The sequence below is a fragment of the Kogia breviceps genome, chromosome 11 (genome assembly GCF_026419965.1).
Source record: "Kogia breviceps isolate mKogBre1 chromosome 11, mKogBre1 haplotype 1, whole genome shotgun sequence".
Taxonomy (NCBI): domain Eukaryota; kingdom Metazoa; phylum Chordata; class Mammalia; order Artiodactyla; family Physeteridae; genus Kogia; species Kogia breviceps.
The window spans coordinates 27975410-27989026 of record NC_081320.1 but is presented as its reverse complement, the minus strand read 5'-3'; the positions used below and the strand labels follow the sequence as shown (position 1 = coordinate 27989026).

Below are 13617 nucleotides of genomic sequence, written 5' to 3'. Positions count from 1 at the left end.
CAGAGCTGCTGCTGGCTGTCCTTCTGGCCAGGATCCCTCCTACCTCAGCGTGGAAGGCCCGGCCTCGTGAAGAAGGATAGGTTCTGAGGAAAGACCTGGCACCTGGGTTCTGCTGCTACACTTGCCTTATCTCGTGGACCTTGTGGCTCTAGCTTTCCCAGAAACCTCAAGGGCTAAGTGCCTGTGCTCGCTCAGAGGCCACACGCCATTCCCCATTTCCAGCCTCAGGCCTCCCCCTAGCTGCCTCCTCTAGGGACCCCTTCCCCCCACCACCCCCCCACACACTGGGGATGTGCCTTCTCAACCACTGAGATGCTTTAGGGACTGTGCCCAAACTCCTTCATCCCCAGCCTCTCAAGTTTTTGCTCTGATCCCTGGCACCCCCTGGAGCTGTTCCACCTTTGGAACCTTTCCCCGGGTGGCAGGAGTGCCTAGCACAGGGGTAGTGACCTAAGTCTGAGCTGTGGTGACCCTAGAAATCTGTTACAGAAAAACATTTTGTTGAGCAGTAGGGGACGCCACTGGGGACAGAAGCGGCTGGGAATAAAGGAGCATGTGAACCTCGGGGCAGGGTGCGTGCTGCTTGACTCTCCATCCTGTTCTTGCTTCGGGGAGCAGGAAATGGGGGGTGGGGGGTCGGGTGGTAACCTTGTGAGCTTTGCCATGGCCCTCTCTTGAGAATGTCTCAGCCAGCAAGATTCTGTGGAGTCCGCCTCCTGGCACCATGCTACAATCGCCGGATTTGGGGTCTGGAACAACCAAGATCTTTGCCCGACTCTTCCGGAGCGCGCTTTCTCTTTGGAGCACGTCTGGGGACTGGCTTCTCTGCTTCCACCTTTGCTGGCGTGGTCAAAGGAACATCCCCGTAGGCCCGGTAGCCACCAACCAGGCAGTATGTCTCCCCATGCCAGCCCACCTGCATTTCTCCACACCCTCGGTTGAGGACGTGGTAGTGACCAGCTGTACAAGGAGAAACGGGAGCCGCTGCTGCTGCAAAGAAAATCAAAAGTGATCAGTCCCTTCTGCTGTACACAGTCTCCTGCCAGAATTTCCCTCTCTCAAGTCTCTCCCAGTTTCTGGCTGAAGACCTTTAATCTACTTGACATCCCAAACACAGCCTTGGCCCATCACCTCTAGGAGTCCCTAGAGAAGGGACACTGGCTGCAAGAGCAATTCCTAGAGCCTACGGCTGCAGCCGATGAGGAAGTCTCTTGACCGTTTCCAGGGAAAACGGTAGAGCCCGAGAGTCATCGCGCTCATGATCCTCTCCATCTCTCCCTTCCACAACAGAGAAAACATTTCTTGCAGCCTGTCACTTCTGAGGCTTTCATGGAAATGCCTGTCAAGGCTTGGAAGAGAATACTCTAATCTAACTTGGATAAGAACCCCTCCCATGTTGGGCTCCGCTCCTGGGCCCCATTTATATACTGCCTGTCTCAGCCACACTGAACTCTAGCCCTCGGATACTTGTATCTAGAGTAGAACAAGGCCGAATACTGAGGCAGAGTGATCTGGAGACTCAGAACCGGGTTCTGGGTACCATGTCTAGGCTCACATCAACCCAGCCTCCTGGGACACCATCTCCTCAGCCCTCCTGTCTCACTAGCACTTCATCACCCACCCTTGGTTCTTCCGGTCCTCCCATCAATATGGCACCACCCACTCCCCTAGTACTCAGCTGCTCAGTATGGGATGTGTCTGAGGGGAGCGATACAGAAGTCTACATGATAGCACAGCTGTGCCTGAGTTTCAAGGTGTGGTTCAAGAGTGGCCCTCTTCCTGAAACTGCTCCATTTACCATTTGCCAACGAAAATGCACTTGCCTTTTGCTAAGAGGCCAATCAGCAAAGGGTGTGAATGGAAGCATCCTGTAGCCCAAAGGGGAAGGCTCCTTTGATAAAGATCAGAACCTTCCTGCACACTTGTCCAGGGATGACCTTTCACTTGTCCTCAGCAGTGAGCACTGTGGGTCCTTGAAGGTGTCCCAGGTCACTGGTGTTAGTTACAGCTGAGAAAGTGCTCAGGTGTATGGGCTGGGCAAGCCCCACAGGAACATGTGGCAGCCCGGTGAGGTTGTGTGTACACCATGCCTCTTGTACAGATGCCCGGTCTCGGTGTACCTCCTGCACTGCCCAGCCAGGGAACATAGGACAGGTTAGAGTAAATGTAGAAGATCTGGTCATTTATTCTCTCTCAGACAACCAAAGAGATTGGTATCTATTGGAGAACTGGTAGGGAAGTTTCTCTGAGGGCAGCACATTTGCATAGTTACCCTGCCATGGAAACTGTGAGAAGGCCTATGAGGTCATCACTAGCCAGTGAGGTCATATAAGGAAACTGTGACTTGAGGGGCAGGCTTCAGGAGCAGGGGCGGTTTTGTGGAGGAGAGCAGAGTGGAGGCAGAGGTACTCTGCCCGGCCCCTCACACCTGGGCCTCCCCACCCATGCCCTAGTCTAGAAGACAACCCACGTGAGGTGTGCCAGTGTACTGGCACAGCCCCAGGGACCGCAGGAGGGCAAGAGAGACCCACATCCTGAGATTGGCTTCAGAGGCAAGATTAATACTGTGCTGAGACCTGCACACAACACAGAGGTGTACCCCCATTGTCAGGATGGTTAGATACCAGAGAGGGAGATAAGATGTAGATGCCTATGTCAGTTCCACATATGTCTTGTTAAACTGTTTACAAGTTCAGGGGAGAGAAGGGATCCATAAATTGCTTGGATTGTCAGTGAAGTCTTCCCAGAGAAGGAGGTGTAAAATAGATTGAGTAGAAAAAAAAAAAATTAATGTCATAGGTAGATATGAAAGGGAGCAAAGATGCAGAGATAATTAGATCCAGTTATTTTTTTTAAGTCTAGAAACTTAAAGCCAAATTATGGAGGGTATTGAATGTCAATCTTTGAGAGTTTGGCTGTATTGTGTTGATAATGGGTGCCACGGATGGTTTGGAAGAGGGCAAAGGCATAACCCAAGAACCTTGGGAGGTGTAGGAGAGGTTTTTAGGGAGGAAGATAGGAAGACATGCTATTCTCCAAAGCAATCATCGTAATCCAGGTGTAAAATAATAAATGGTAAAACTGGAGTAATGGCAACACAGATGGAAGGGAGGAGTATGAGAGACACTATAAAGAAAAACTGTCAGGGCTTGGTCCTTGATTGGATACATTCATTTCTCCATTTAACACAGGGTGTCAGTAACTGTGCTCGTCGCTGGGAATCAAGAAGAACCAAGACAGTCATGATCTGTTCCTCACGGACCATATGGTAAACACCTATCTAAAACTGGATGTGAAATGTGATGAAGGCTATAAGCGAGAAGTACCTGTTGTTATGTGAGCTACGGTAGGGGGATGTGATGACTTGAGTAGGTAAGGGGATACTTTCTTGACAAAGTGACACATGAGAAGAGATGACAAGGATGAGGAGGCATTAATCAGTTGCAAACTAAACAGAAGGACATATCATGCAGAGGGGCAGCATGGGCAATGTGCCGTTGTGAGTATCCAGGCCTGAAAGGAGGCCACTATGGGCTGGATGATTGAGAATGAAAGGAAGGAGGTGCAAGACGAGGCTGCAGAGATCATGCTCCATCCTGCCCAGGGGATGCCCTGCCCTGCAGACTAGCACACCCAGGGTGCCAGGTGAGAAGCTTGCTCTAGAATGCAAGTCAACACACTGTTTCTTTCATCAAGAAAGTCTTGCCTGTTAAACTAAACAGTATATCTAGTGGACATATGAGTTACATTCTGAAGCAAGCTCCTTATCTTACAGAATGACAACAGTTCTGCACCGGAAGCCAGCCTGTGACTCCCCATTTTAGACCACTGTGAGGAGGTTTGTCTTTATCCTAAGAGCAATGGAAAGTCACAGAAGGATTTGAAGAGGAGATGGTGGTGTCTGTGTCATGGAACATGGATTGGAAGGCAGCCAGAGTCAGCAGAAAGAAGATGAGGAAGTTGTGTCTGAAACCTTACTTTCTTGGTGAAATAAGAGGTATCCTCTTCAGGTGAGAGAGCAAGGACACACAACAGAGTCTAGTGGGACATGAAAAGAGTGGAGAAAGAGTCACTGTTAACAGCCATAAGTAAGGGAGTAGAAAAAAGAAATGGGGACCACATGTCAATTAAAATAAGACAGCCTATATTGTTGACATAGCTCTGTGACTGGATCTAACAAACCCCATTGCTCTGAAAGCAGGTCCAGAGAAGATGAATGTTAGAGATGAGCAGAATGCATCTGCAGTGAGGTTCCATGGGAAGGTAAAATGGCTTGGCAGTTTGGGGATAATGTTGTCGTGATGGACCAGCAGTCAACTACAGGGCATCAGGGATAAAATGATAAGCTGTTTTCTAGTCAAACTTACACTCACCAGAGCCCAGAAGGAGGAGAGCCCGTGTCTTGTGCTGCCCAGTAGCCATGTCCCTCCCAGCTCAGGTATTGGCAGGGAAACCCAGGCATCTTGTCTTGGGCCAGGAATGCACCTGGCTTGTCAGAGGGTCCCAGAGGTGCTGTGGGGAGGCAGCTTTTGCTCACCATGTTCAGGGAAGCTAGAACACACCAGATGCTGAAAGGAGAAAGCCACTCTTCAGCCATAATTAAATGTAAGGAGGGAAGAGATCATCAGGCAAGCCTTGACTGCCAGACAGAAAATAGGGAAGCTCGAGGAAAACACATTTTAAGTTAATCTGTTACATGATGAATTAATATGATAAAGCTTCCCTGAGCTTCATGTGTGGGCAGTAGCCACAAGGTGCTAGTAATGACTCATATGGAGAATAGACGAGAAAGTTCCAGGAGTCATTAATCAGCACTTCCTGTACCAACACTGTGCTAGGCATAGGGAATATAAGGATGAATGAGACATGGTGCCTGCCTTCAAAGGGCTTATAGTCTATGGAAGGAAAACTATCTAAAAAGATGCTTAATACTGGAGACAGTAAGTATTATGATACAGGGATGTCAGGGAGCAGAGTAGTAAGGCACTAAACAAGCAGGGGAGGAGAGATGAGGGTTAGGGAAAGAATGCCTCCCAGTGAAGCTGGCCCCCAACCTGAGGCTGGGAAACAAGCAGATGTCAGCTCACTGAAGAGCACGCAGAAGAGGAGGGTCTTAAGTAAAGAAGCAGCATCTGTAAAGGCCAGGGCAGGAATGATAGAACATCAGACACTACAAGCTGGTCCACATGCCTAGAGAAGACATTCAGGAAGCAATGTAGCCAGAAGGAAGACAAAAGAGGTAGTCCAATCGTGAAGGAGCTTATATGCCAAGCTAAGGAACACAGATCTGATGCTGAGGACAATGAGAAATATGCAGCTTTCCAGGCGGCAGTTTGATGTATGGAGAGAGTTATCTTTGTTACAAGACATCACCCTGAGGGGGAAGTTAAGCCTGAACAGGAAATAAGATCACCCAGAGAACCTGTGAAATGTCCAAAGGTGTGGACGCTGAGGATGGGAACCTAAAGAACACCTACACTGAAACTGGGTAAGCAAGAGACACCCAAGAGTGAGACTGAGAAGAAGGAAGTAGAGGGGGATAAAAAAATCAAGTGGCTTGATGGAAAACGCAGAAGAGGGAGCTTTAATTAGACAGGAGACGACTACATTTAATGATGCTGGAGACTAAAAAAAATGGAGGTAGCGACACAGAAATCACACTGACAAGGATTGCCACTCTCACCACTTACATTCAACATAGTTTTGGAAGTCCCAGCTGCAGCAATCAGAGAAGAAAAAGAAAAGGAATCCAAATTGGAAAGGAAGAAGTAAAACTGTCCTTATTTGCAGATGCCATGATACTACACAAAGAAAATCCCAAAGAGCCACCAGAAAACTACTAGAGCTCAACAATGAATTTGGTCAAATTGCAGGATACAAAATGAACACTCAGAACTCTGTGGAAATTCTATACACTAACAATGAACTATCAGAAAGAGAAATTAAGGAAACAATCCCACTTACCATTGCATCAACAAGAATAAAATACCTAGGAGAAAACCTGCCTAAGGAGGCAAAAGACCTGAACTCCAAAAACTATAAGACACTCATAAAAGAAATTGAAGGTAACACAAACAGATGGAAAGACATTCTATGTTCTTGGATTGGAAGAATCAATACTGTTAACATGACCGTGGTACCCAAGGCAATCTACAGATTCAATGCAATCCTTATCAAAATGCCAATGGCAGTTTTCACAGAAGTAGAACAAAAAATTTTTTGAATTTGTATGGAAGAAACAAAGATGCTGAATAGCTAAAGCAATCTTGAGAAAGAAGAACAGAGCTGGAGGAACCATGCTGTCTGACTCCAGACTATACTACAAAGCTACAGTTATCAAAAGAGTATAGTCCTGGCACAAAAATAGACATATAGATTAATGGAACAGAACAGAAAACACAGAGGTAAACCCACACACGTATACCAGTATACGACAAAGAGGGCAAGATTATGCAATGAATAAAAGACAGTCCCTTCAATAAGTGGTGTTGGGAAAACTGGACAGCTACATGTAAAAGAATGAAATGAGGACATTCGCTAACACCATATACAAAAATAAACTCAAAATGGATTAAAGAGCTAAATGTAAGACTGGATAGTATAAAACTCCTAGAAGACAGCATAGGCAGAACACTCTTTGACATAAACCACAGCAATATTTTTTTGGATCCATCTCTGCAAGTAAAGGAAATAAAAGCAAAAATAAACAAATGAGGCCTAATGAAACTTAAAAGCTTTTGCAAGCAAAGGAAACAATCAACAAAATGAAAAGACAACCTACTGAATGGGAGAAAATATTTGGAATGGATAGGACCAATAAGGGATTACTAGCCAACATATCGAAACAGCTCATAAAACTCAACATCAAAAAAACTAACAACCTGATTAAAACATGGGCAGAAGAACTGAATTGAAATTTTTCCAAAGAGGAAATGCAGATGGCCAACAGGCACATGAAAAGATGCTCGACACTGACAATCATCAAGAAAATGCAAGTCAAAACTACACTGAGGTATCATCTCACTCCTGTCGGAATGGCTTTCATCAAGAAGAGCACAAACAACAAATGTGGGCAAGGAGGTAGAGAAAAGGGAATGCTGGTACAGTTGGTAGGAATGTAAATTGGTGCAGCCACTGTGGAAAATGTATGGAGGGTTCTCAAAAAACTAAAAATAGAACTACCACCTGACCCCACAACTCCACTCCTGGGTATGTATCCGAAAAAAACAAAAACACTAATTTGAAAAGAAGCATGCACCCCAGTGTTCGCAACAGCAGTCTTTTCAATTGCCAAAATATGGAAGTAACCTAAGTGTCATCAAGAGATGAATGGATAAAGAAGATGTGGTACATATAACCAATGGCATACTACGCAGCCATAAAAAAAGAAAGTTTGCCATTTGCAGCAAAATAGATGGACTTGGAGGGCATTATGCTAAGTGAAATAAGTCAAACAAAAACAAATACTGTAGGATATCTCCTATATATGGAATCTAAAAAATACACAAAACTACTGAATATAATAAAAAAGAAGGAGACTCACAGATATAGAGAACAAACTCATGGTTGCCAGTGTGGAGGGGGAGGAGGGGGCAATACTGGGTTGGGGAAGTGAGAGAGAGAAACTACTGGGTGTACGATAGGCTCAAGGATGTATTGTACAACACAGGGAATATAGCCAAAATTTTGCAATAACTGTAAATGTAAAAAGTAACCTTTAAAAATTATATAAAAATTTTTTCAAACAGAAATCATACTGAAAATTGGAAACAATTTAAACGTCCATCAACAGGAAAATACACATATACATTACTGTATTTCCCTACATGGGAATCCTACATAGTGAGGAAAGTACATGAACTACATAGATCTTTACGTGCCAGCATAGATGAACCAAGCAAAGATAACACTAAATAAAGCAAGTAACAAAGAAAACGTAGTAGAATACTATATGTGGTTTAAGAATACTTAAAAATGTAGCCTAAATAGAAAGACATTCCATGGCAGTGATGGAGACCAAGTTCAGAAGAGTGGTTACCCAGGGTCAGCTGGGGAGTGGCTGTGTTTAGGAAAGTGGTTACAGCAGGCTCTTCAACAGGAACGGTAATGGTTCACGTCACACGCTGGCTGGAAGACGGAGGAGTGTCTGCAATGTTATAATGTGAGCACGCTGCATGTAAAAGCCATTGCTGACCACATCTAGGGGATCTGATGCGCAGGAGCTGGTAGTGGGTGGAGGTATCCAGAAGGTGGTGGTAGAAGAGGAACGTTGTACACGTAACGCCTAAGGCCTGACCAGAGGACGACCACTGTTCTAGAAACTGGACACAAATCCAACGTCTTTGGCCAGTGTTAAAAGACAAACTGAGGCATATTTTAAATTTTAACACTTTATGTGCATAAAAATAGATTCAATTCAGGCACCACCAAAGCAGAAGTGGTGAGGAGCACTCCAGCCACAGGAGCTGCAGAGATTTTTTATTTTAAAAGGGCAGAAACAAAGCAAGGAAATGACTGACTTGCTATAGCTTTAAAGCCTAGTTGGTGGTGTGTGGCTGGTTGTCCTCGGTGGTGTTCGTCACCCTGAGGCATTGACAGGCTTAGATTTTGGTTGGTTTACGTAGGCGGCCGCATCACTAGAGCCACCGCAGGCTAACGGCCTCCTTGCAGGGTTAATTTACTAACACCAATTGTCTGAGTCCTTCCTCTTCCTCAATCACTTCACTTCCTACGCCTCAGTTTCTCTTCTGTAAAGTGGATATTCAGTAGTAAATTCTGTGTGGAGGTGTCAATACAAAACAAAGTGATTATTAGTAACCACGATCATGTCCTGAATGCATGGAACACGTCACATTTGCCAACCACCATGTCAAGTCAGCAGAAACTACAGAAACTGAGAGCTCTCCGCAGAAATTCACACACCCGTGCACCAGGTAAGGGACCACAGGCAGACGTTCACTAAGCCTTTCCTGTGTCCCTCACGAAGTGCACGCTCTCTCCTGGGCGGGGCGAGCACAGACATTTGTCGGGAGTTAAACTACTTTTAAAATGTGTTGATACAACCAGGTCTCACTTTTGTGTGGATGAGTCAGCGAACGCTTTTTGGAAACCCCAACTTCTCCACACCTCCTACCTTTCGCGCTGCCCTTGTCTTGAAGCTTCTGTCCCTGCTCCTCAGGCCGCATCCTCTTGGGAGGCGAAGCTGCGTGCGGTCGCATGGCGAGCGGGCCCCGCCCCCACGGGCCCGCCCGGAGGCTTAAACCTCAACCCCGCGGGGCGGAGGGCTTTGAGGCTGGCGATGCGGGGGCAGGGGAACGCGGCATAGAGGTTCCGGCCTAGCTGGAGCCCATGGCCCTATATCTTCTGGCTGCGACGCCGGTCCTGCGCACGCTGCGGGGCCGCAGCCACCAGGCGGTGGGAGCACTAGGGGCCGAGAGGCAAGCCGGGGCCCCCAGGCGGGTGTGGACATCGTGTCCGCAGCCAGCGTCCTCGAGGCCGCGCGCGGGCCATGATCACTTGGTGAAGCTGTGCCGGGACAGCGCGGCCGACCTCTTCTCGCACTGTGAGCACCTGTGCGCGCTGCAGGACTCGCTGCCTCTGCCCGCCGTGCGCACTTCCCTGCGGGAGGGCCTGGTGGATTTAACGCCAGCCACCTCCGCGGGGTGGACTGGGCGCCACTCCTGAGCAGCCTCTGCCCCTGATCTGTATCCAGAGCTTCTTCCAGCCACGGCTCGGCTAGACAGGTTTGTAGTTCCCGCTTCCAGGGGCTCTCGTGTGAGCTCTGCGAAGTGGGGTTTTAGATGGTACAAGGTAGAGGGTGGGTATTCGAACCGGTGCCCAGTGCACGAGTGTGTGTGCACTAGACGGGGCGTCCGGACTAGGACTCCTGCCAGCTCGGTGACCCCGGCCGAGTGCCTTAAGGCTTCTAGGTCTCAGTGTTCTCATCTGTAGCATGGGCTTAACAGGACCCACTCTCTGTGGCGGTTACAAGGACTCTCTGTTAATGCTGGTAGACTCTACAATGTAGAACACTTAGCACAGTTTGGAGCATCGTTCATTGTTGCACAGATGTTACCTGGTCTATTGAATGACTTTGCCTGGTACACACCAAAGCAATTAGGAAATAGATATATCCCCGCTTCATTTCCTTTCCATTAAAACAGGGCTCAGGAAAACAACAATCTTTTTCAATAGTCGTATCATGTAGTGGAAAGAGCACCGGTGTGAAGGCAGCTTAGGGTTTGAATTACAGGGCTTATGCTCTCTGTGGCCTGGGCAAGTTTCTTTTGAACTGCAATCCCCACACTTGTAAAATGACATTAAAAGCCACTCTATCAGTGGGTTCTTAGAATTAATTAAGCACGTTATGTGTGTAAAGTATCCTGGCACTTGAATGAGTTGTCAGAACCAAGCGCTGCTGGAGACGATGCTTCTGCCCTAGGTAATCTTCCCTTCTACTGGGTGAAAGGTAAACACAAGCACAGTAGTCAGTGCTCTGGAAGAAGTGAGTTCTGGTGTTACAGAGCACAGTTTTTGTTTTATAATTTAATCTTTATTTTATATTGGAGGATAGTTGGTTTACAATATTGTGTTAGTTTTAGGTGTACAGCAAAGTGATTCTGTTATACATATATCCATTCTTTTTCAGTCTTTTCCCATGCAGGTTATTACAGGATATGGAGTACAGTTCCCTGTGCTATGCAGTAGATCCTTGTTGATCACCTATTTTATATATAGCCGTGTGTATATGTTAATCCCAACCTCCTAATTTATCCCTCCCCCCACCTTTCCCCATTGCAGAGCACAGAATCTTAAAAGGGAAAGTTCAGGGTAGGCTTCTTGCCCTCCTTTCTAAGGATAATAGAATCTCCTGGGGTGGCAGCAGGGAGCAGTGTGTCAAAGGTTGGGAAATATAAGAAAATATGGCAAAACTAATGTACAGGACTGGAACTCAGGGTTTGGGAAAGAAATGAGAGTTGATACTGGAAACCTAGTGGGGCCCAACAGAAAGGGATCTTGTTTGTCCTGTCAGAACTTTGGATGTTTATCCTGAAGGCTGTGGGAAACCGTAAAGAACAATGAGATGGACTTCTGGTTTAGAGGCTCTCTCAGACCTCCATGTGGAAGGCAGTTGATTGGGTGCAGGGTGAATTGTAATCTAACGGTCCCACTTAAGTTATAAAAGGTTTGACTGGATTTTGGAGATCCAAGACAGAATGGGTGGGGCCTGGTGACCAGTTAGAAAAGGGAGGGCAGCAAGCATGGTTGACAGTTTACAGCTGCATCTTTTTGTGAGATACAGAGCACAGTATGAGGGGATTGGGGGCGCGGAGAGAATCTTACTTCATCTTCAGTCCTCTAGAGGGGCTTGGTAGATGGGTCTGGGCCTAAGGTACAGATCTGGGCTTTTTGGGAGGACAGGTGTTTGAAGGCCTGGGAGATACTTAGGTTACCCACAAGACGATACAGAGAATCATAGGTCTGAGAGTTTTTTAAGTGGGTATATTTGAGGATGTTTATAAGCTGAGAGAAAGTAGCCAGCAGAGGAAGGGTGTGAAGATCTAGGAGAGGAAATGATTGTTCATTTGTTTTCAAAAATCTGAATACTTATCGTGTGCCTGGCCTCTTTTCTAGGATCTGGGGTTCACACCATCTGTTATCTCTTCTGCAAGGACAGTTCAACTCATCCCCTGGTGAGGAGAAGTCAGATTATTCTTTGCATCCCATTCAGGTGTAGGAACTGTTCTGTACCTCTGAAGGGACTTTACTTAACAAGAGTAATAACGTAGAAATGAAAAGAAATTATAGCCGGAAGGGACCTTAAAGGACACTTTACTTAATTTTGTATAATATTTTACATTGAATTTAAGAAAAATTTATTGCAGAGCCCATTCTCTTCAGTGTTCCTTCACTGAACTTTGTCTTCAATCCAGTGTGTCCAGCTTGTAGATTTTGGCCTCCTAAATTTGGTTCTTCATCCATATTACATTTTGCTTGGACTATGGCAGAAGTTCCTGGGTGATTTCGCAGCCGCTGGGCTCAGTTCCTCTAAGTTCCTCTGCCTACTCGGGTCGAAACATCTTCTAACATAAAAAGATATGCCTAAAATAATGCTCCTAATGGCTTGCCCACACAGAGTTAGTGCATACTAGCCGCCCAGCGTGTGCTCTGCACAGAGGCATGTAGTCTGCACTGTGCTCGGCCAAGCCTCATGGGGCTCTTTGGCCCTGATTGGCCCTGAGGAAGGGGAGCTTTTTGTGATCACTGCCTTTATCTAATCGGTCCTTCAGCAGCAGGGTGCCTTTTTTTAATCAGCGGAGGCACCCTTACTCAGTCAGTGGTAGCCCCAGGCCTCATCACCTGTGGGATACAAGCCATGCTCTCTCCCAGGCTTGCTTCAGCAAACATCTCTATTTTCATTTCTGTCTCTTCTCACACTTGGACCCCTGTCCTATAGTCATCCCCACCTGCAGTACTTACAGTGCCCAGCAGGAGTCAGGCTGGAGTGTTTTTTCACAGATGTTCCCTCTGCAGTTAATGCACCTCCTCCAACTCTGCGTAGCCTCATCTTTTTAGATTGTACTTCAGGGTTAACATGAAGCCTCCACTTAGATATAACTTTTTGCCTCCATAGGAACCTCTGTGCATAAAGGTTACGTTTATTTATCTCATGTGATTGAAATTTTGAGTTTTTACATCTTCATCCTTAATGAAGGCTTTAAGGGCAGGAGTCGTTTCTAATCCTTAGCACAGAGCAGATGCTTTTTTTATTTAGATGCTTTTTAATGATGATAAGATGTATGGTTTAAATCACTCATTTTACAATAATTTTGCCTTAGGTTGTGACAGAAATAAACTTTACAGAAGTCGTGTTCCTGCGATAAGAAATAAAGATGTGACCTTCCAGTTGTGTAAAGCTCATAAATGCTGTGTAAGTGTGTTGGGTGTGCTAAGGAACATGGAGCTAAATGGGCTAGTTCTGAGAGAGAGACTTAACTATGTTAACAAAGGTAAGCCTTCACTGTGTCCTCCCAACATTTGATAGTTGCTTTCGGGGCAAACTAAACCCATAAAAGTTTAAACTGTTCCTCCCCGTTAAAAGGATTGAATAATTGGCTTCTTTGGTGCACCTGTGTCTTGTGAATTGTCCAGTTGTAGATGGAGGTTTAGAAAGTGAGTTTCAGTCTTGTTTAAGTCTCTTGCCATCAGACTGATCTCGTGATTTCATACATACCATGTCTGTCTACCTTTTCTTGGTGTGGTTCATGCCTGGATTGTCTCCTGCACCTGCTCAAACCTTGGTCCATTCTCATTGGTACCATGGAAGTTTGTCATGCTGGATACTGTCAGAATTAATCTTACTTAAGTTTGTGTAAAGCCACAAACCACACGTTTTGTATATTTTCTGTTTTTTGTGTTTGTCTATATATTTATGCTTTCTCTTCAAGAAATATTATGGGAAGGGAAATAGCAAGTTGTAAAGAGCAAAAAAGTCATCATTCTCTTTAAATTGTTAGAACATCTATCTGCAATCATAATTATAATGCACTGTGGTATGTGTTAAAATAGGAAATATATGTCACGTCCCATAGGAGCAGCAAACTCAGTGGTGTTGGT

The 13617-nt window shown here is 45.9% G+C and overlaps 2 pseudogenes; one reads left to right on the top strand and one right to left on the bottom strand.

The window, feature by feature from the left end:
* Window positions 1-13617, top strand: part of LOC131765789 (centrosomal protein of 78 kDa-like) — a 96407-nt pseudogene that overhangs the window by 49730 nt on the left and 33060 nt on the right.
* On the bottom strand, window positions 645-9218 carry LOC136792198 (DPEP2 neighbor protein-like; annotated as a pseudogene).